Raw genomic sequence first — 24,611 nt, forward strand, 5'->3', positions numbered from 1 at the left:
CCTCCCCCTTCCTGCCCCAGCCTCCTCCTTAGCCCCACCCAGTCACCCATCCCATCATGCACTGGTGCTGCTGCTCGCAGTGTGGTCTCAGCTGTCTGAGACTGCAGACGTGTGTGCAAGTTGCGTTTGTGTGTGTGTGTGTGTGTGTGTGTGTGTGTGTGTGTGTGTGTGTGTGTGTGTGTGTGAACTGCTGACAAAGGTGACTCAGCATCTCTGCTATATGGTGAGCAGCAACTTTCCTTCTCTGGTGTTGTTACATTCCAGCCTGGATTTTCCATTGTTTGACAATAATGTGATAGATAGTTAAATTGACCCCACACTCCCTCTCATACACAGAGGTGATGTGAATTCGGACTGAAGTTAAATGATGCAGAATGGATAGGTATACACAGGAACTTAATTCTATCTGAAACATTAATACTGTATGCAAATGTCACGTCTTAGGCACAACTTTGACAAACACAATTTGGAAAGTATTAGGTTGGTGCATAAGTTTGTAATGTTTTTGTTTTCCATGTTAGTATTCTGGTTTTATGGGTTTGTTTATTGGTGGTCATTTTTTATTTGTAGTTCACTGTTGCTTTTTGAGTTTATATTGCGTCATTTTGCCATTTGGAGATAGTGAATGGAGCTGTGGACAGTAGAAAATGAAATGCTAAGTGGAAAAATTGGACATTTCTGACATTTTCTTATGTTTGAGTTCTATAGAGGAGTGACAGCACCAAAGGCAACCAGACACATTTGTACTGTTTATGTGAATAATGCCTTTCAAAAGAGCATAGCAAGAAAATGGTTTTCTTATTTTAAGGAGGGTTGTTTTGACATAAGTGACCCTCCATGTCAGGAAGACTTTCGGGGTTTGATGAAGATCACTTAAACGCAGTGATCCACATTGGTGTACTTGAGGATTGGAACATGTGATGAACTGTGATCATTTCACCATTGTGTGACATTTGCATGCAGTGGGAAAGGTTCGAAAATGGGTAACAGATGCTCAAGCCAAAATCACAAAAATCATCGATCAAATGGGTGTCTCAGCTTGCTTGTCATCAGTTGGCTTGTGAACAACACCGACCATGCCTGTCCTCTATGTCTTTGTGTTAACATAAAGGAAAAAAACGAAGAATAGTTGAGTCCAAACAAAGCAGCAACTTCCCATACAAAGACTTGCATGCATCCACAAAAGATAAAGTCATGCATCTCATGGAACAGCAATGGTATGGTATATTAAGAATTGCTTCCCCGAGGTGCAACTATCACTGCTGACATTTATTGTCAAAATCTGAGATGTCTTGCAGACACAATCCAAAATCAACAACCAGGAAAACTGCATAAGTGATGCTACTCCATGATAATGCCCAACCGCATTATGCTAGACTGACAAAAAACACTATACAGGAGTTGCATTGGGAATTTATTCCACATCCACCTTATTTACCTGATCTTGTGTCCTAAGATTCTCACCTTTTCTGCTCTCTGTTGAATAACCTTCTAGGAACTTCCTTTCCAGATTAAAATGCAATTCATCTCAAAACCATGTGGCTAATCCAGTCCCAGAATCAAAACATTACCCATGTGTTGCGAAAGAAAATATTGATGACTAAAGTATCTGTTATGTGTATCTGTTGTGTTTATTAAACTGATGGAAAAATGCTATGAACTTATGCACCATCTCAGAATAAAAAGTTTCTACTGTTCAAATGAAGACAACTCTAAAGTTTTGCTTGATTGTTGTAAGTAGATATAGTGGTTGAACTGTGCTCAGATTTCCTTCACAGTAGGTACATTGCTGTATTATGAAGTTCAAATGACTGCAGTACTCGTTATCTCATGCAGAGCGATAGATGTAAATCTGCAGAAAAAGACATAGATTTGTCAATATTGCCTTTTAGCTTAAGTTCCCATGAATTCCATACAATGGTGGATTATTAAATGAGCCATCCTACAAAGTTAGGTACTTCATCCTTTCCTACTTTGATCTTCAAAAATTTTGTAATTGAAGGCACTAAAGGGCCTGAATCCCCCCACACAGTACCAGTTTTCCTGAACTTCAGAGATGGAAACCCATTCTCCAACATTTCCTCTCATCCCAAGTCCTCATGGACTTAGGTTTTTTTCTGTTCTTTAATCCATACTTCACTTCTCACTTTATCCCATCTTAATGGAAGTTCGCACCACACTTGCTCACATAGAACTTTCCACCCTCCCAACTCTATTGGCATCTCCTACTACTTTGTCTCGCTTGTTCTTATAAGGGAAGATAACCTACAATCTGAGCCTACAAAGCAGCTCCCTCCCCCTTCACCTGCTCCCCTCCGCCCCTTTCCCAAAAAATATCTCGGAAATAACATACAAGTTGTGAAAGTTACGATTAAGTGTTTCTATTGCTGAAACTAGAAATTTCATCTCCTGAAGGTAAGTATCAATTAGAAATGTTATATCCCTGTAATCCTAAGAATTTTCTCCATTTGATACTGTAAAGGGGTTTTAGTGTAATCATTAATGGTGATATAAGCATACAGTGCAAAAATTGATGAGAAAAAAAGCTAACATTAGCTAAACATGCCTATTATTCTTTCACCATAGTCTACATTTTGTCCATCATAAATCTCTTACTATTACAAACAAATAAGGGATTTCCAGGAACTAAAAGAATATATCTAATGTGTGACCCTAGGTTAAATTAAATACAAGAAAAAAATCTTTTTTGTGTAAGCTAAACTGGAATCAATAAAGACAGTTAATAGAAAAGTTTAGTTCATCAGGTCTTGCATTTATTAGTACATTTTGTTGTGTTGACTTTCAGATGAAAGTTACAGCTTATTTTGCATACTTTAACTGTGTTCACCACACTGACAGCAGTTTTAATCCATTGCTGAAGAGAAAGCAGTTACACTTGTACACATTACGGTTTTTAAATGTAAGTATTGTAGTAAGACACACCTATTCCCCTAGGTTGTCCATCTGTCTTTCATAAGTCATTGGCTTGTTTGTTTGTTGAGAATTTATTTTTGAATACGGCAGTCATCTTCCCACATGAAACTCAGTGTGGGTTTTATTTATCTTTTTATTCTGTATAATGTTTCCTCTGTCAATTGACGCCAGTTGCTGTAAATACACATTATTCAACTGGTTCAATGACATTATAGCAAATTTCTACTGGCTTCAGTGCAGTATACTGATTATATTTCATTAAGGCGTTACTGCACATTGTTTTCAGCTCTGCTCTAATATCTGCACTATTGAGTTCATTCTCTTATTGTTGAAGTTCTCAGAAAAAAATCCATTGATAGGCACAGGTTTGTAATTCCATTTAAATGATTAAAATATCTTACAAGCCTGCAGAAAAAAATTTATGAAAATAGTCACACATTTCCCAATTTCTTTCTCAATTATGAGATCGTTCCTTGCTCCCACATCGGCAGCTGACTTTTCTTATCTGTCATCTGATTTTGAACCTCAGTTGTCTTAAGGCAAATTTACAGACACTGGTTAACTGAAAATTAATATTGTAGAGTATTAGTCTGCAGCATGAGTGTTCATAGACAGATCTACAGCACAGTCCTGTAAGATGCTGCCTGGGTTCACAATTTTGTGACTTCATAATTCACTACATCCTGATTGGTGATGCGCTTTTCTGCCACAGATAATTACACCAAACAAAAAATTTGTCACACTTAGTGTCCGTAACACTAATACTGTGTAATATTGACTCCAGATTTATAATGACCTCACTTCAGTGAGGAAGAGATTCCACAGGTTTCTTTAGGTATGACATATCCAACTGAAGCCACCCATTGGTTATTAGATCCCACAGAGCTAATAAAGTGTGGAAATCTCAATTGTTATGTTTCACTTGCTGTTCGAATTATCCCAGACATTTTGCAATTGAGTATGATCAGATAATTTAGTGGGCTAGTTGAGTTATGTGAGTGTATGTCAAGCCAGAAAAGTATGTGTGCACCCCTATGAATATAGCATTGTCATCTTGGAAGACAAGAGTGTCCACAGGTTAATCATGAAGACGTAGAAGAAAGGGTGGTGTTTGGTTGTTGAAAATGTTGAAGTAAACATCCTGATTTATGTTCACAGTAATGTGAATGAAGGAGCCAAAGTCATGGTAAAAAAATCATCCCTGAAGTATCACAGAACCACATTTTGCTCAAATTACACCAACAGACTGTGGGTTAAAAGTCTCATTGACCCCCAATGCACTTTATGCATGACTTGAAACAAGGCAAAAGTATGACTTGGCAGACCAGAATATAGACTTACAGTCAGCTCTTGTCCAGTTTCTGTCATATGGCCCATTCGAGACGTGCAGCCTTGTGTTGCTGTGAGAAGTTGCTATTTGTGAGATGCCAGAGTCCAAATATTAACTGCATGCAATTCCTTTTATAATTTTCAGTCACAAACTGACTGAGACAGACCCACATTCACTGACAGCAGCAGTGCCTGTCGAGTTGGAAACCAATTGTCATTGACTAGGTGCAAAACTTGTCTCAAATCCACACGCATTATGATCTTTTTATGACGACTCAGTTGTACTGTCTTATGTGTTTGAGAGTGGTACACCATTCCTTGTAGATACGTTAGACAGCCTGAGTTTATACATAAACAAATCAGGCAACTTTATTCACAGTGTGGTCACAAGCCTGTCCAAACTTCTGCTGTTCTGTCACATTCCCCATGTCAACCAATGTTAGTGTACTGATTCTGTACAACCAACTGGCCCGTAGGTGGAGAATCACATGAGCACCTGGTGGCATTTTTACATCATCTGCAACACCTCACAGTGTCCAGTATACACATTTAAGGGGGACAACTAATATTTTGAACAGTGAGCTTACTTCTTAGGCTGTAAGTCATGTACAGTACTGGTTTTCGTGCATCATTGCTAGACTGCATAGAAAGTTTAAATGAACCTTGCCTTATCAGATTTGCAGGAAATTTGCGTGAATGCCTAATCTGCTAAGTTCGAGTTTAACTTTGACAGAGCAGACCCCAGTGATGATTCTTAGTTGTGGGAGAAGTTATGCTGTTCCTGGGTGTGGATATAATGTCTCTTGGAACAACCATAGTGGTCTCATGCCTGTAATGTGCTAAGGTCATTGTCAGAGAGGCCAGTTTGATAATTAAATCACCTGCTCAGTGTAAAACATCGCATAAGAAGAGGAACAAGTGGATCACTTACAGATTCAATGAGTACTTCATAGAAATACCACTCAGCAACTGGATATTTATACATGTGGATATGCACATTTATGTGTTGTCAGTTTCAGTATACAACAGCCTAATGACAGACTATATAACTGGGCCTGGCAGAGCCAGGCAGTATTGCTGAAAGTCAAGGCTTGCCATCGTCATGTTGTCTGCACTCTTGTATCGTATTTAAGCTTGCCACAGGTAGTCGGTTTTCTGTATGAAAGAGTTTTTGTTTTTATGCTTCCACCTGTGGCTGTGATTGTAATTTCCTAGTTTTGGACTGAAGGGGTTATTTGATTGTGTGGAGTTCCTGTGCACTCATGTGGTAAATTTCTTAAATACCTCCATGAGGGTCTCAAATCCAAATTCAATGTGCATATCCACAGTGCATGTATAAATATCCAGTTGCTGAGTGGTATTTCTATGAAGTACTCATTGAATGTGTAAGTGATCCACTTGTTCCTCTTCTTACATCTACCCCAAGTTTACTTTAATAACATTTATTGACAAAATTGTGACCTTCTGCAGCAAACATATATGTAAATGCACATTTTAAACAACTTTATTGCTATAAATCTAGCGTTATTAATGTAGTGCAAAGTTGTATATACATCCTAACCAGGCTGTAGGTCACACAGTAGTGCTGCACGTAGCCTCTTTGTTTTCTCTGCTTTTCAAAAGTTATTGTTGGTCTCAGTAATGAACTTTGACTTATTCTTTCAATCAAGTGAAATTATTCAACCATAGAATATTTTGCACAAGTTTACTTAACAATGTTTTTACTTTAACTCACTGATAAAATATACAAAAATATACTTTGACAGCTGCTTGTATCAGTACTGGGGATCCTACAAGTGGTAACAGTACTATGGCACCATTCTTGTCAGCTAGTAAGATGACCATTTCTGTATCACCTCTGAGAGTGTGAAGAGTGGCCTTATCAGACTTAGAGATGATAAAACTACGAGATGGTATTCTGGCAAGTACATAGCACATTCTATGGTAGATTCGCTTGGATGTCTTGTGCTGTAAAGCAAAAGCATCTGCTCTATATCACCAATGACACTCTCCACAGACAGACATATTGTAAGGTTTCCATTATTTTATTTGGAAATCTACCACACAGTAGTAATTTCCAATCAAGAAGGAGCCATAAAGTGCATTGTTGTGAAGTCAATACCTGAGGCAGTGTTGTATCGCTTACTGCTTGGTGTCTGCTTCACTGCTTCATTACTCCCCAATCTGCTTTATACAAACAAATATGACAGTAGACTCCCTTGATTGGTATGCTGGTAAACCAACAGACAAATGACATACATTATGTTTATTCAACATTACAACCTTTGTGTATGTCAGTGCAAGATTCAAAGTACACAAAGCTACATTCCACAAAATCAAATCAAATCAAATAATGTTCAGATATCATCAGATAACATTGATAATGCTTTGCTGCAGTGTTCAAGTTAGTGCCCTAACTACCTTGCAATACTCATACTTTTGCAATCAGCTGATTCTGAAGTGTGAAAGATGTGGTGTATGAGCAATGATTCCTATGCATCTACAAAACCATTGTAGTCCTGGAAATTTCAAATTCAAATTGACGTTTGTTCAACCTTGTATATGTCTGCAAGCAATTAGTTGTTAGTGTGATCATTTCTTGTTTCTTTTCCTGTCTGTTTCAAACCATGTTTCCATGATTAATACTTATTTCTGTAGAATATTTCATTACATCTTACTGAAAAGCACAAATTTTTGTCTTTTATACCTAGTCACATCCATCATAGAATCAGGCAGACATCAGTTACTAAAATTACAAACGATTCTTTATAATAATGTTCATAGGATAACATCATTCAAGTAGAAAGCATATTTTAATTATTTTATACAACCATTCCTACATGTAATGCCAATGAACCTTGCAGGATGGAATCATCCAAACACACAAAATTGTGGACACTTTTTAATAGAAGTACTAGCATTTTTTTAATATTTTTAATTCTTCTTATTCCAGTTTTTAATTAGTGGAAAACCAGGATTTAATACCTGAGACCCTTACATTTTCATAATAAGATGATACAAATTATTTGGATGCTTGCTTACATTGCACACACCAGCCTGACTTCTGTTCATGGCCCATTGTTATTTGAGTGCTATTCTGGTCACTTTCAAAAGGTCAGCCATGTTGTTATATCACTGTGATTTGATAAGTAAAAGAAACAAGAACATAGAGATTCTTTGAAATGACACTACATGCTGCTTCCGCGCAGGCCACAATAGCTTTAGCAGCAACAGCTGGCTTTCAAAATTACTGCAGCCTGATGTATCTCTGGCTGTGCACTGTGTATGCCAGTGGAATGCTTGTGTAGTTTTGATTTCCACACCAGTGATGGAGTCTCCAATCATACATTGAAATATTAATGTGTGAAACATTTTTGACAAGTATTCGATACTATAATAGTAATTTTCTCCTGTAAGAAACACACATTGTTTAACTATAGAATTTTTTTAATGTTAACTAATTTACTTAGTTCACTGCATATTACTCTATATTATAATAAAATTCTTTAATACAAGTTATTTCATTCATCAGTGTAATCAGTTACATTACCTTGCACTGCTGGTTTCACTGCCTAATGGAACAGTTGGTGTTAAATGGCTGGCATGATGATGATAATTACCTTGCAGCCACACAGTTTGACATAGTACCATCACACCCCCTGGTACTTCATACTTTGCTTAGAGCACAGGTTTACTCTCAGCACTAGGAATCCATTCATTACTGTGTGCTCAGATGCTGTACTGTTTAGACCAATGCTGTACACAATATACATGAGACTTTTAGATTTAGTACTTTTTTGGACTTTATGTAGCCTTTTTCGCCTATGCCACATTGACGTTTCATATATATTAGCAAAAACTACTGTTGGTCTTATAGCAATAACTTACTTAGTTCTCCTATAATTAGATAAATCACTTTTTCTGCCTCGAATATCCAAAGTTTTTTTCTGTTAGGGCTCTGTAGTGGAACTTAACAACATAATTTATTTTTAATGCATTAACTCTCATTCACCATGACTCACATTAGTACACAGCATAGGTTGTCAAATGTGAACTATTTGTTTCTACTGCAAATGGTCAGAACTTTCCGTTACCATAAAGGCAGAGTTTTTACATTAATACTGTAGGTGCTTATATTTATCCCTCATATTTTGATATGTTAAAGTTTTCTATGCTTATCATATTTTTTTTGTAACAGCTCATCTATTGAGTAGTGTCCCTGCACTTAACACTACTCACAATAAACAGTTAATAAATTTCTTGACCCATCTAGCAATATTCTTCTGTTTCCGATAATCTCAATAAGTTGATATTACTCATCTGTACATATTTAAAATAAAGTAACTGAAGCACCATGTGCACTACGCATAGATGTATCTAGTAATTATCTGAATGCTCCATCTTAGCAATAGTATGCAGCTCATTCTGCTAAGATGTTAAGCTAGCATACTTTCTCATCACATTAACTGTTCAAAAGATAGTCTACTATTTAGTAATACTTTCAACCTATTCAACAACTCCTACTTTTATCATTTCTTTCCATGTCAAATATTCACTGAAAATTTTATTTTTTGTTGATTTTATTCATTTATAACGATATTAACCTCTCTATCAGCATCATCTGTTTGCTTATCTATTCACCTGGAATGTTTTATTCTAGTCACAACAATACAAAGTCCTCTCTAATAACATGTTAGCATACGCACATTTCAAAATTATCTTTTACATTTTTCATACTACAGCTGCACAGATTGGTTAACTAGCACCAATGCCATAATGTACTTGAAATTCTTTAGTAATTAACTAATGATATCATCCTTCAAACATGTTTGAAATCATTGCCCTTTAACTTTCTGTCTTACCTAACACTCTGTAAACATACAGTACAAAAATAAAGTTCATCTTTGTGGTGCCCTTTGCTGATTATATAATCTGTATGATGTGGAACAATCTGGGCATGTGAAGTTGCTACAGATAGCTCGCAACATGTGTTTTAGGCATCATTAGGTAACTACAGCAATAGACAGTGTGAAACACATGATAAAATAAATTGATAATACAAAAGTGCAATGTTTAGCAATTTAAATTACAGTTGTATAATATACTCAGCAGAGAAATGCAGTTTTGCCAAGGTGTTTTAAAGCAGTGCGTCCATGCCCATATCACGCAGCATATGGCCTTGTGCTTAATCTTTATGCCATCATATCTCCTGAACTATGTATTGTACAATGATATAATTTTGTAGATACATTCAACAGTATATGTGGATACTGTCTCCAGAATATGTTTGGAATGTTTTGAATGGAGTAGCAATGAAGTAATAAATTTAAGCAATATGCACAATACAGCTGACTTCAATGTGTCTCACCATTTATGCAGTCATATCTCCTGATTTCTGTATCATACACTGATATGATTTTGCAGTTACATGAAGTGCTATGTGTGCATACTTTCTGCAAAATGTGTCTTCAATCCAGTTATCATTAAAGAAGTAATAAATCATAACATCATGCCTTATCCAGTACTTTTCCTCCTTGAACAGTGGAAAAGTGATAAGCAATAAACTATTTTCCCTTCATTATTTTGTAAGGACTGTCAGTGAGAAAAAAATTCTTAAATTTTTGAAATTATGTGTAAAGTATGTTGCAAGTCACTAAATGCTCTCATTCTCAAATACTAGGTGAGTAAAGTCTGGGAATTTACATGTTATGCACTACACTCATATTTCAACTCCACCCCCACCCCTTTGGTGGGTTGGTGGTTATTACCCCAACAGTAACTGTTGTGTGATAGTGAGGAGTATGTGTACAGAGTTTGGTTGAAACTGGTCCATCAGTTTAGGATGACATATGGGTGACACACACACACACACACACACACACACACACACACACACACACACACATATTTTTTTTAATATGTATGGATAATAAATTCACTCATATTATAGAATGTATGGCCATCTAACCAGCCATAAATCCTCTGATGACACGTTCCTGTACACCAAAGTGTCATCAGCAGACACCCCCACTTTGCTGCTCACCCTGTCTGGCAAATCATTTATGTACACAGAGATTAATACAGTATGTATATATTGCTGTTGCTATAAATGTATTTTTATAGTAGATCTGATGTCACTTGAACTATGAGAAACAGCTCTTCAGAATGGAAAGAAGCTGGAAGATACTTCTTTAGCCTTCCTAATATGAAATGTGCAGCTGCTGAAAAATTCGGTAAAAATAGAGGCATGACTTTTAACGTGAATCCACATATGCAGTTGAAGATTTCAATACAGCTTGAAAAAAAAGTATCTCAAAGCTTTAATAGTAAAGGCATTGCAGGAAAATTACTATTTCTCTGGCACACAAGGGTGTGTGGGTAAATTAAATCTTTCAACAACAATCTCTCTTTATTCGAGAATGTCCATAGAGGTATATGAATTACTCATAACAAAACAGTAGTGCTGAGAACAAATTTAGATATGTAACAGTGAAACCAATTTTGTTTTTCATACAGTAATTGGCAATATTTATGTTGTGCAGTTGGACATTGAACTTTCCATACCACACAGGAAGTCTCCCATGACACACAAAAAGTATGAAAACTGATAAAGAAACAATCTAACATCCATTCTCCATTAAGGAGGACACAATTTCACAAGATCAAAATGGTTTGTAGCTTTTAAAATGACTTTCAGTAAATTTTATTTCAAAGTCTCTCAGAAAATATATGCAAAGGGAATAAGTGAGAACGAGAAATTCTGTACCACCTCTACCATGTTGTAGAGCTTCAAAATTTCTGCTATGTGTGATGGTGAAGCTAAGACAAAGTTAATAAACATTTATTGATCATCCTTGGAGGCTGGATTCTTTTTGCCTCAGTTTATCCTACAGGGTTGTCCCGTGAAAAGGGAAGATTAGTATTGTTGGTGAGACTCAGTATGGAGATGGTGGGGATGAAGATTATTGACCTTTGCCATCTGTACCGTCTAACATTTAATTGCAATGAATTGCTGGTTGGATGAACAACATGCTTACGAATTGAAATCATATTATCAGAATGGTGAGAGTTTGGTGAAACGGCAACATACCTTTCAACATCCTCAGAAGCGAAAGAGGCAGAAATGATACAGGTTCCACATTACCTGGGAGATAAAAAGTTCAATGCATTACTCTTTTTAAGGACACTGAACACTTTGCACAGCTGAAAATGTTATTTAAGTAACTGAAACTGCAAAGACTTTCACAGTATATGGCTTGTACCAGTCACCTACATTTTTGGTGTTTTATGATCTGTCTTCCAATTCATCTTTAAACCACAGTTTTTGTGAACAAAACATGATTGTAGTAATAAACATATATGAGGGCTATCCAGAAAGTGACAGACATTTTAAAATTAAAATTTTGTCTCATACATTTTGAAGGTATTCTCTTAAGCTGTTTTTCTACGTGATCACCATTCAGACTGAGGCACTTATCATACCATGGCACAAGTTTTTCAATACCGCCTCTTCAGAAATTTACCACCTGGATTGGATTTGGGAACACATGCAGCCCAAAATTTGTGGTAACTGAATTTCTCCACCACAATTTCATGCACCAAACTCCGTGAAATTTGGGGAAAATGTTGCAAAAATTTCATAATTGTGAAAAAAAATTTTTCGTTATTTTTGTCATTGCTTTTCATCATCAGTTCGTCACTAGGCTAGGCCTACCACTGCGGTGCTCATCAAGAACAATGGGACAGCCATTTCTAAAATCAATGTACTATTGGCTCACTCGGCTTTTGCTCATTATTCCTTTTCCATATACATCACAAAGGTTACAATAACTTTCATTTGGTTTGCAGTTTTTTGCCAATGAAAACCTAATTACTAACTGCACCTCACAAGTGGTGGGATTTTCTGTTGCAGCATACATTTTAATATGTCACAGGAAGCAAAGTAGCAGAGACAGAGACCATATGTTACCATCTCTGGATGTGAACTGAGTGTAGGAATGTTATGACACAACCATGGCAGTTGTAGCCCTGCCCACCACTGTGATAGGGCAAAATATCTTTTACTTTTCGGGTAGCCCTTGTATAATGTTTTAATTTATACAAAAAGCAGCAAAACAGAAAATAAACATTGTTACAACACAAAAGCAGATGATACATTTACGCACTGTATCACACAAACTGTCAAAATCATTTTACAGCTGCAAGCTTGTCAGACACAAGTTATTAAATAAGCTTTTACAAGTTGTAAAGATCTGATCTTGCAATATCCTGTGAGAGGTTATGACAAATTTCAGATCAGGCTTACAAAATGTTCAGAAAATAATTTCCTTTGCATTGCAACCCTAAAAGCTATTCCTGCACTTCAAATTTTCATCTAATGGCGTATTAGAAATCAATTCTGTAACTAGCAGTTACATTCTAAAATTATCCATTTTGTTGGTGGCCAATATTGTGTGAATCACATCACACACGCCAATGAGTTAAAGCATAAACTACATGTAATACACATACCATGAAGAAATCCAGGACTATCTCCTTTAAAACGGATTGTGCCACAGCTTGTATCATCACACTACTGAGACACATCATCCCTCCCCCTGTCCCACCTGCCAGCGTTCCCATTGTTACAGTTTCCATCCTGACATTGAGTCATGCAGAGGGACACTGTCACATGCAACAGATACACTGGGTAGTATGCTGCTGCCATTTTTATTACTGACCAATTGCAAAGTGCTAACTATCCAGAGAAACACCACTCTACCTCTACAGTCCACCCAGAGAGACTTGCAAAGACAACTCAGCAGAAACTACAAGTTGAATGTGTCGAGCACCCAGCTAAGGAATCCACATCAACACTAAAATTAAGGTGCACGATTCTGCAAACAGCCCTCGTGACTGCTCTACACAGTATTCTTTCGTACAACAGAACCTCATCTCTAAGGAAATAAGTGCAGTTATCCAACAAAGTTTTTTTACTAAAGCTGCCAATAACTTTCCATGGTGAATAATTACAACTATCCATAGACTCCCCACACTCCACCAACAGCTCCGAATGGCAAATAACCTCCCAAGAAAAAGAATTGACTTTGTATTTCTATATGTTGGTTTCAGCTGAAATAATTACTAGTACAGTGCATCATGACAAATCAGAAAACAAATATACTAGCTTTTGTAGAAGTTAAAGCAAGTCCTTGACTACAAGTTTTGGTGAACTGATTGGATATCACTCCACCCAAAATGATTGAGTGAAATCAGAACTACCACCGCAATTCTCGCACCAAGGTGGCATTGCTATGAGGCTTAAAACACCCAAAACTACCCTCATCAACACTGTCTCTATCTTTATTCTACCAGCAAGCCCCAGCACTAAAGATCTCATGAAAGTTGCACAGGGTGAGTGCATCATCATGGGTGACATTAACGCAAAGATTACCAACTTCCCAAAAATGGAAAGGCTCTTCTTGAATGTGTATGTGTGGTGGGAACTTGCTCAATAACAAACACGTTGCTAGTAACAGCAGTGCTCAAAACAAAACTATGACTCAGGAGATAACTGGCACAACTCTTCATCGAGTCCTGCCTTAATGGCAGACAATGACAACAAAAGCTCAGAAAAGCTAGAAAAGGGGCAAATATTCAAAGACACATTAGTTAATGTTCATCAACATCCTTTAGACAATTTTGTGGCAAGGTTAACGCATCCTAGATCCAATCAGACACTCTCCTTGTTCTATGCAAATCAACTATCCTTACTGAACTGCAACCCCAGCTCCTTGCTCATATGAGTGAAAATGAAATCTCAGAAACCCTAGTGGCTGGGAACCACAACATAACCACAGCTCAGGATGTAACCTCAAAGAAAAGCATCATCTCAGATGTTCCTTCTCAGAGGCCTGTGCAAACTATTCAGAGCAGTCCTATTCATGGGAAAAGTGCCAAGCCAGCAGACAGAAGCTCATACCATCATGATATAAAATCATGTAGAGCCTGTACGTAGTTCTGCTAGTTACTACCTATATCCGTGTTCCAGGTGATAAGAAAAATCTGCAGATGCAAAGAAGAGCTCAAAATTCTTCCCAAAGAACAAGCCAATTTCTGCTCTAACCAAATCTACTTTAGATTCCATCATTATATTAAACAGTGATGTTACTGTCAACTTCAACAGAAGTGACTGTTCATAGCGTGCAGGCTTTCACGGCCAGCGTCTTCAGTAATTAAAACTTCCGGGCTAAGAGGCCGTGGTCCAATAGTAGAAATACTTCTCCCTGACGTTTCGTTGCCAGCTGCAGGCAACATCATCTGAGGTGAGTCTACGACTGGCTGCTACGCTGTGGAGGTACTGTTTATATAGAGCATGTAGAGGGTGCCACCACTCGTCACGTGTTGTCAACAGTAAAACTATCTCTGGCTGGCGTCGTTACTCTCGATCGAAGGTAATCGATTGTCACATCTTTGGTACAAAGTCGATCGCCATATCTTATCTAACTTCAAGCCTTCCTCTTTCCTGTTAAAATTATTGTGGTGTTTAAAAATCTCTACAGCCTCTCTATACATAGGTGCATAATAATGTGATGTCTTAGCTAGCACGCTCGTCTCACTAAATTTTATTTCATGGTCACCTGTTACAAAAACATGTTCCGCTACAGACGATTTGTCCGTGTGCCCCAGTCGACAGTTCCTTTTATGTTCAGTTAGGCGAGTATTGATACTTCTTTTTGTGGTTCCAATGTAAACCTTCCCACAACTACAGGGAATCTTATACACACCAGGAGTAGCTAAAGGGTGTCGTGCATCTTTCGCCGATCTTAAGCATTCACTGATCTTCTTAGTGGGTCTGAAGATTGTTTCAACTCTGAACTTGGCCAGCACTTTCCCGATACGGTCCGTAATATTGTGGATGAATGGAAGAAAAACTTTCCCCACCGATGGTTGTTGTTGTTGCACGTTTTCGAACATTTTTCTTCTAGGATGGCGTGCTTGATTTATCTCCTTGCCAGCGTACCCATTTTTCTGGAAAGCGGTTCGCAAGTGGTTTAGTTCCTCTTGCAAATAAGCTGGCTCACAGATTTTATTAGCCCTGTCCACCAATGTCTTGATAATACCTCTCTTCTGCCTGGGATGATGGTTTGAATCCTTATGAAGATAACGATCGATATGCGTATCTTTTCTGTAGACTTTGTGACCCAGAGTCCCATCTGCTCGTTTAGTTACTGAGACGTCCAAAAAATTAATCTGTCCATAACTTTCTGTCTCCATAGTGAATTGTATTTTTGAATTGATGCTATTCAAATGCTTCAAAAAACGGTTCAATTCTTCTTCACCGTGATTCCATATGACAAAAGTGTCGTCCACATACCGATACCACTTCAAAGGCCTTTTTCTGGCTGACTGCAGTGCTTGCTGTTCAAAAGATTCCATAAAAATATTAGCAACGGCTGGACTTAGAGGGCTACCCATTGCCACTCCATTAATTTGTTCATACAACTCATTACTGTACTGAAAATAATTCGTGGAAAGCAATGTCTAAACAAAGCTACTATATCAGTAGGAAATATGTCAGATATGCAAGCAAGAGCTTCGTTGACAGGAACCATGGTGAACAGAGACACCACATCAAAGCTGACAAGAGTATCACTGGGGCTGACGGTAATCTCCTTCAATTTTTCGATGAAGTGCATAGAGTTTTTAATATGATGATCAGTTTTTCCAATAAACAGTTGTAACAAGGCGGCAAGATGTCTAGCCAGCTCTTGAGTAGGGGATCCAATAGCACTTACTATCGGTCTCAGTGGGACATTAGATTTATGCACCTTAGGTAGCCCATATAATCTAGGAGGATAAGCTTCCGTTTTGCAAAGATATTTTTTATCCTCTGAAGGAATAGAAGACTTTTTTATTAATTGATTGGTAACTGTCAACACTTTTGTTGTAGGATCCTTTTTCAACTTTTTATAAGTGGTAACATCCAAAAGGTCACTGATCTTCTTGTGGTAGTCTTCACTCTTCATCACCACGGTAGCATTTCCCTTGTCAGCAGAAAGTACAATAATACTCTTGTCCGCATTAATCTTCCATAATGCTTTCTTATCTCCTTGAGACAGATTACTGCTAGGTGGCTTAGCTTTACGCAGTATCCTGGCTGTTTCCATCCTAACTTCATCAGCAGTGTGTGATGGTAACAGTCGAATCCCCGCCTCTATATTGGCTATAATATCCTCCGTTGGAATCTTCAGTGGAGTAATTGCAAAATGTCCTCCTTTCGAGAGAGCAGAAGTTTCTTCCCTGGATAATTCTTTTCCGGACAGATTTATAACCGTTGGAGAATTGTCTATAACCGGTGTTTCCTGTCTGCTCTTCTGTAGATTGTCAAACTTCTTCTTCTGCCTATTAGAAGACACTTCTGCACTATGTTCCATGGATCTAAATGTTAGTCCATCCACCTTATTCCAATCGCAAACCTGCATTGTATTGCTAATAAATAGATGGAGATTTAATAGTTGACTGCATGTTACCGCCAGTCCTCGACGTGTTTGATGGATCCGTTCTCGTAGCATTGCCAGTTCCATGCGTGAATAGATACGGCTAGCTTGCACTGAATGAAACAATCTTCTCACCTTCAAAAACTTCGGAACTGTACCGGTGTCACGACAACGTAGCAAGAAAGTGAGCGAGCAAAGCTGCTGGGCCTTCTTCTTACGTAGGCTCTCCAATCGTCGTACCATAAGGACATATCCTCCCCGTAGAGGCATCTAATCATAGCGTGTAGGCTTTCACGGACGGCGTCTTCAGTAATTAAAACTTCTGGGCTAAGAGGCCGTGGTCCAATAGTAGAAATACTTCTCCCTGACGTTTCGTTGCCAGCTGCGGGCAACATCATCTGAGGTGAGTCTACGACTAGCTTTGTTTAGACATTGCTTTCCACGACTTATTTTCTGTACAGTAATGAGTTCTATGAACAAATTAATGGAGTGGCAATGGGTAGCCCTCTAAGTCCAGCCGTTGCTTATACTTTTATGGAATTTTTTGAACAGCAAGCACTGCAGTCAGCCAGAAAAAGGCCTTTGAAGTGGTGTCGGTATGTGGACGACACTTTTGTCATATGGAATCACAGTGAAGAAGAACTGAACCGTTTTTTGAAGCATTTGAATAGCATCAATTCAAAAATACAATTCACTATGGAGACAGAAAGTAATGGACAGATTAATTTTTTGGACGTCTCAGTAACTAAACGAGCAGATGGGACGCTGGGTCACAAAGTCTACAGAAAAGATACGCATACCGATCGTTATCTTCATAAGGATCAAACCATCATCCCAGGCAGAAGAGAGGTATTATCAAGACATTGGTGGACAGGGCTAATAAAATCTGTGAGCCAGCTTATTTGCAAGAGGAACTAAACCACTTGCGAACCGCTTTCCAGAAAAATGGGTACGCTGGCAAGGAGATAAATCAAGCACGCCATCCTAGAAGAAAAATGTTCGAAAACATGCAACAACAACAACCATCGGTGGGGAAAGTTTTTCTTCCATTCATCCACAATATTACTGACCGTATCGGGAAAGTGCTGGCCAAGTTCAGAGTTGAAACAATCTTCAGACCCACCAAGAAGATCAGTGAATGCTTAAGATCAGCGAAAGATGTACGACACCCTTTAGCTACTCCTGGTGTGTATAAGATTCCGTGTAGTTGTGGGAAGGTTTACATTGGAACCACAAAAAGAAGTATCAATACTCGCCTATCTGAACATAAAAGGAACTGTTGGCTGGGACACACGGACAAATCGGCTGTAGCGGAACATGTTTTTGAAACGGGTGACCATGAAATAAAATTTAGTGAGACGAGCGTGGTAGCTAAGACATCGCATTATTATGCACTTATGCATAGAGAGGCTGTAGAGATTTTTAAACACCACAATAATTTTAACAGGAAAGAGGAAGGCTTGAAGTTAGATAAGATATGGTGGTCGACTTTGTACCAAAGATGTGAAAATCGATTACCTTTGATTGAGAGTAATGACGCCAGCCAGAGATAGTTTTACTGTTGACAACACGTGACGAGTGGTGGCGCCCTCTACATGCTCTATATAAACAGGACCTCCACGGCCTAGCAGCCAGTCGTAGACTCACCTCAGATGATGTTGCCTGCAGCTGGCAACGAAATGTCAAGGAGAAGTATTTCTACTATTGGACCATGGCCTCTTAGCCCGGAAGTTTTAATTACTGAAGACGCCGTCCGTGAAAGCCTACACGCTATGATTAGATGCCTCTACGGGGAGGATATGTCGGTTATGGTACGACGATTGGAGAGCCTACGTAAGAAGAAGGCCCAGCAGCTTTGTCCCCTCACTTTCTTGCTACGTTGTTGTGACACCGGTACAGTTCCGAAGTTTTTGAAGGTGAGAAGATTGTTTCATTCAGCGCAAGCTAGCCGTATCTATTCACGCATGGAACTGGCAATGCTACGAGAACGGATCCATCAAACACGTCGAGGACTGGCGGTAACATGCAGTCAACTATTAAATCTCCATCTATTTATTAGCAATACAATGCAGGTTTGCGATTGGAATAAGGTGGATGGACTAACATTTAGATCCATGGAACATAGTGCAGAAGTGTCTTCTAATAGGCAGAAGAAGAAGTTTGATAATCTACAGAAGACCAGACAGGAAACACCGGTTATAGACAATTCTCCAACGGTTATAAATCTGTCCGGAAAAGAATTATCCAGGGAAGAAACTTCTGCTCTCTCGAAAGGAGGAAATTTTGCAATTACTCCACTGAAGATTCCAACGGAGGATATTATAGCCAATATAGAGGCGGGGATTCGACTGTTACCATCACACACTGCTGATGAAGTTAGGATGGAAACAGCCAGGATACTGCGTAAAGCTAAGCCACCTAGCAGTAATCTGTCTCAAGGAGATAAGAAAGCATTATGGGAGATTAATGCGGACAAGAGTATTATTGTACTTTCTGCTGACAAGGGAAATGCTACCGTGGTGATGAAGAGTGAAGACTACCACAAGAAGATCAGTGACCTTTTGGATGTTACCACTTATAAAAAGTTGAAAAAGGATCCTACAACAAAAGTGTTGACAGTTACCAATCAATTAATAAAAAAGTCTTCTATTCCTTCAGAGGATAAAAAATATCTTTGCAAAACGGAAGCTTATCCTCCTAGATTATATGGGCTACCTAAGGTGTATAAACCTAATGTCCCACTGAGATCGATAGTAAGTGCTATTGGATCCCCTACTCAAGAGCTGGCTAGACATCTTGCCGCCTTGTTACAACCGTTTATTGGAAAAACTGATCATCATATTAAAACTCTATGCACTTCATCGAAAAATTGAAGGAGATTACCGTCAGCCCCAGTGATACTCTTGTCAGCTTTGATGTGGTGTCTCTGTTCACCATGGTTCCTGTCAACGAAGCTCTTGCTTGCATATCTGACATATTTCCTACTGATATAGTAGCTTTGTTTAGACATTGCCTTTCCACGACTTATTTTCAGTACAATAATGAGTTGTATGAACAAATTAATGGAGTGGCAATGGGTAGCCCTCTAAGTCCAGCTGTTGCTAATATTTTTATGGAATGTTTTGAACAGCAAGCACTGCAGTCAGCCAGAAAAAGGCCTTTGAAGTGGTATCGATATGTGGACGACACTTTTGTCATATGGAATCACGGTGAAGAAGAATTGAACCGTTTTTTGAAGCATTTTGAATAGCATCAATTCAAAAATACAATTCACTATGGAGACAGAAAGTAATGGACAGATTAATTTTTTGGACGTCTCAGTAACTAAACGAGCAGTTGGGACGCTGGGTCACAAAGTCTACAGAAAAGATACGCATACCGATCGTTATCTTCATAAGGATTCAAACCATCATCCCAGGCAGAAGAGAGGTATTATCAAGACATTGGTGGACAGGGCTAATAAAATCTGTGAGCCAGCTTATTTGCAAGAGGAACTAAACCACTTGCGAACCGCTTTCCAGAAAAATGGGTACGCTGGCAAGGAGATAAATCAAGCACTCCATCCTAGAAGAAAAATGTTCGAAAACGTGCAACAACAACAACCATCGGTGGGGAAAGTTTTTCTTCCATTCATCCACAATATTACGGACCGTATTGGGAAAGTGCTGGCCAAGTTCAGAGTTGAAACAATCTTCAGACCCACTAAGAAGATCAGTGAATGCTTAAGATCGGCGAAAGATGCACGACACCCTTTAGCTACTCCTGGTGTGTACAAGATTCCGTGTAGTTGTGGGAAGGTTTATATTGGAACCACAAAAAGAAGTATCAATACTCGCCTAACTGAACATAAAAGGAACTTTCGACTGGGGCACACGGACAAATCGTCTGTAGCGGAACATGTTTTTGTAACAGGTGACCATGAAATAAAATTTAGTGAGACGAGCGTGGTAGCTAAGACATCGCATTATTATGCACGTATGTATAGAGAGGCTGTAGAGATTTTTAAACACCACAATAATTTTAACAGGGAAGAGGAAGGCTTGAAGTTAGATAAGATATGGCGATCGACTTTGTACCAAAGATGTGACAATCGATTACCTTCGATCGAGAGTAATGACGCCAGCCAGAGATAGTTTTACTGTTGACATCACATGACGAGTGGTGGCGCCCTCTACGCGCTCTATATAAACAGTACCTCCACGGCGTAGCAGCCAGTCATAGACTCACCTCAGATGATGTTGCCCGCAGCTGGCAACGAAACGTCAGGGAGAAGTATTTCTACTATTGGACCACGGCCTCTTAGCCCGGAAGTTTTAATTACTGAGAAGTGACTGTGTTATGTGAGTTCAACAGATATCAGTCTACCATTGATAACCAGACTTAATACTACTATTTTGAGACATTATATCTTCAAATAAGTTACATATGTGATTTTCAGGGGTATCTCTATTTTTATCAGCCCTTCCTGTCCCTATTATATTTTAAGTATAGAGTTGGGTATGTCCTATCAGAGCATTTTATACAAGAAATTACTGAGCAAGGTGGAACAGTGGGTAGACATTGGACTCAGATTTAGGACGCTGACAGTTCAAATCCCCATCCCACCACCCAGAATTAGGTTTTCTGTGATTTCCCTAAATCACTTAAGGCAAATATTGGGATGGTTCCTTTGAAGTGGTGCTGTCAATTTCCTTCTTCATCCGTTCCATGTCTAATGATACTGTTGATAACTGTATGTTAAACATTAATCTTCTTTTTCAACATTATACAAAAAAGGATGATCACATGGGGTATCAAGTGAAATCTGTGGCTGGACTGAGGCCTTTGTTGGTAGGAGGACACAGCGTATTATCTTGAATGGAGAGTCATCGTCAAATGTAGAAGTAACTTCGGATGTGCCCCAGGGAAGTGCATTGGGACCCTTGCTCTTCATGTTGTGTCTTAATGACCTTGCAGTCAATATTAATAGTAAAATCAGGCTTTTCACAGATGATGCAGTTATCTATGATGAAGTACTGTCTGAGAGAAGATACATAAATATACGGTCAGACCTTGATAAGATTTCAACATGGTGGGGAGACTGGCAACTTGCTCTAAATGTTCAGAAATGTAAAATTGTGTACTTCACAAAACAAAATAATCTAGTATCCCATTACTATAATATCAATGAGTCACTGTTGGAATCAACCAACTCACAAATACCTGGGTGTCACTCGTTGTAGGGATATGACACAGAATAATCATATAGGTTCAGTCGTGGTTTAAGCAGGTGGTAGATTTTGGTTTATTGGTAGAATACTGGGGAAGTGCAATCAGTCTACAAAACAGATTGCTTACAAATCTCTCGTGGCACTCATCCTAGAATATTGCTCAAGTGTGTGGGACCAGTAGCAGACAGGACTAATGGGATATTGAACGTAAACAGAGAAGGTCAGCATGAATGGCCACAGGTTTGTTTATGGGAGAGTGTCACAGAGGTACTGAACGAACTGAACTGCCAGAATCTTGAAGACAGATATAAACTATCCTAAGAAAGTCTATTAAGAAAGTTTCAAGCACCGGCTTTAAATGATCACTCTAGAGATATACTACAGACCTCTATGTATCATTCACATAGGAATCATGAGGATAAGATTAGAATAAATATTGGAAGCACAGAGGCACAATCTTTCTTCCTGTGCTTCAAATGCAAACGGAACAGAAAGAAATCCTAGTAACTGTTACAATGAGATGTACCCTCTTTCATGTTTCTCATGGTGCCTCGCAGATTATAGATGTAGATGTAAAATGGTGTCACTCAAGGCAGTGGATGAAGTGTGACCATCTTTTTAATGGCTATTAAAGCTATTGCATCCATGGTAAGGAGTCATGTGCAGAGTTCCTTATTTTAAGATGATTTTATAATTATCTGCTCTTCTTCCAGCTTCCTAGCAACCACATTGCAGTTGCAACTAACTGTTGAGAGGCTGGAGAAATGGGCATACAATAAAGATTTTAAATTTTCTACTGAAAAATCTGTGTATAGTCTTTTGAAACATTAAAGAAGTCATTCTCATGTTCTGGAAAATAAAATGAGGAAAACCAACATAAAATTTAAATATTTACTGTAGTTTTTGGGTTTTATTTTTGATTAAAATTAAGTGATTTGCCACATTGAGAGAGATGTAGCATGATCTCTCAAAGCACTCAGCATTTTAAAACATTTTAAAATGTATAAGCCACGTAACATAAGGAGTAGACAGAAGACATTTGCTCCAGACATGTACGATTGTACCTTGATTAGAACTGTAGAGTGTATGGGTCTGCATGACACATATAGTTCACCATATGAGAGTCAAGCAGGCTACAGAGGCGTTTAGTACCAGCTACATTCCCAGATTTGTGCTCAGGGGAGTGCAATTTAATACCAGGTGGCCGCCTCCTGGTGCAGCAAGCATGTAGGATCTGTTGTGTACAGAAATCATTCAGACACCACACCATTTTTCTTCCAACTATGGAGCAACTTTTTGATAATTATCCGAAAAAAGAGGCAAATATTACTGTTTTTATGGAAGGTTGGAGCAAATCATTGCTTGTTTTCTTAGGAACCCCAGAGTAGTTTTACGAGGGGTGTTTGAAAAGTCTGTGCAAATTCCGAGAGATGGCACCAACGGCGCATATCGAGGTCCTGTTTAGTTAGTAGCATCTTTGAAAAGAACCCACACCAAGTTTCAGCTATATTGGTCTATTACTTTGTGTTGGCATTCGTGTGAATCAAAGAAGTCGAGTGATTGGCAAAAAATGGACGAAAAAGAATTTCGTGTGGTGATTAAACATTATGAAAGGCAAAATGCCTCAGGAGACTAAAGAGAAGCTTGATAAACATTACAGTGACTCTGCACCTTTGATTAGAACATTTTATAAGTGGTTTCAAAATTTTCGGAGTGGCCATAAAATGCTGAACGTTCAGGACGCCCTGTGGAGGTAATGACTCCAGAAATCATTGATAAAATCCATGATATGGTGATGGATGACAGAAGAGTTATGGTGTGTGGTGGTGGTGGTGGTGGTTAGTGTTTAACGTCCCGTCGACAACGAGGTCATTAGAGACAGAGTGCAAGCTCGGGTTAGGGAAGGATTGGGAAGGAAATCGGCCGTGCCCTTTCAAAGGAACCATCCCGGCATTTGCCTGAAACGATTTAGGGAAATCACGGAAAACCTAAATCAGGATGGCCGGAGACGGGATTGAACCGTCGTCCTCCCGAATGCGAGTCCAGTGTGCTAACCACTGCACCACCTCGCTCGGTATAATTATGGTGTGTGATACTGCTAGTGCTGTGGGCATCTTGAATGAACAGCTACATAATACTTTGCATAAACATTTGGACATGATTAAGCTATCCATAATATGGGTTCCGCGGTTGCTCACGCTTGACCAAAAATGGAATCGTGTGAAGTGTTGCAAGGATCGTTTGCAGCTGTTCAGGATGAATCCACAGGCCTTTAAACATCATTTCGTCACTGTGGATGAAACATGGATACATTACTATACTCTTGAAACCAAAGAACAATCTAAACAATAGGTTACCAAGGGAGAATCGCACCGAAAGAGGCGAAGACCATTCCTTCGGCCAGAAAGGTTATGGTGACTGTCTTTTGGGATTCGCATGGGATAATCCTCATTGACTACATGGAAAAGGGCAAAACTATTACAGATGCATATTATTCATCGTTATTGGACCGTTTGAAAACCGAGCTACATGAAAATGCCAGTGATTGGACCGCAAAATAGTCCTTTTCCGTCATGACAATTCACCAGCACACACCTCAACAGTTGTGGTCGGAAAATTAATGGGAATAGGATTAAATGTCATTTTACATCCCTCCTAT

The 24,611-nt window shown here is 38.7% G+C and overlaps 1 non-coding gene across 1 annotated transcript; it reads right to left on the bottom strand.

Moving 5' to 3' along the window:
* Positions 1–23,951: 23,951 nt before the first annotated feature.
* Positions 23,952–24,024, bottom strand: Trnaa-cgc. Its single transcript has one exon. It is a non-coding gene; the product is annotated as a tRNA-Ala (tRNA).
* Between the last annotated feature and the right edge of the window lie 587 nt (positions 24,025–24,611).

This window comes from Schistocerca americana, chromosome 3, assembly GCF_021461395.2.
Source record: "Schistocerca americana isolate TAMUIC-IGC-003095 chromosome 3, iqSchAmer2.1, whole genome shotgun sequence".
Taxonomy (NCBI): domain Eukaryota; kingdom Metazoa; phylum Arthropoda; class Insecta; order Orthoptera; family Acrididae; genus Schistocerca; species Schistocerca americana.